We start from the raw sequence: 695 nt of genomic DNA on the forward strand, positions 1-695 counted from the left end.
TCTCTTACCTCATGGGACCAGGTCCGATCAGCGTTCCTGAGCCACTTCTACACGAAATCTAAAACCGCGGCTCTACGGCACAGGATCTCCAATTTCAAACAGAAGTCCGATGAACCTTTTCATGAAGCTTGGGAGAGGTACAAGTTTACCAGAGAGAGTGCCCGCACCATGGGTTTGCCGATGACTATATATTGGAGGTGTTCTATGATGGAGTGAGCTATTAGTTTCGAAACACCCTTGATTCTTTGAGTAATGGAGACTTCATGACTCAAACTACACCTGGTGCGTTCGAGCTGATTGAGAACATGGCTTCAAGTTCACTAAACAAGAACAAGGAGCATGACCGCTCGAAGAGTGAACATCATAGATTATCTCGCTACAAAGGTGGACAACCTGCTTAAGGGAAACCAAGGCCAAGTGTTCATAATGGAAGAAGCAGCTCCTGAGAAGAGTGTCGGTTACCTGGCGTTTGATGTTGAAATATCAGGAGACGATCAGCAAGAGGTGAGCTACGTGAATGGGCAAGGATGGCAGCTCAAAAATTACCACCCAAACCTTAACGTGAGGAACAACCCACAGCTTTTCTAGCCTAAGCAAGACAAACCAGCTGATCGTGCACAGAGTAACCAAGGTCAGTATGCCGGGTATCAGAAGAACTACCAACCCCGGACCTATGTTCTAAGCCAACCGCAGAA

Source organism: Brassica oleracea, chromosome C2, assembly GCF_000695525.1.
Source record: "Brassica oleracea var. oleracea cultivar TO1000 chromosome C2, BOL, whole genome shotgun sequence".
Classification (NCBI taxonomy): domain Eukaryota; kingdom Viridiplantae; phylum Streptophyta; class Magnoliopsida; order Brassicales; family Brassicaceae; genus Brassica; species Brassica oleracea.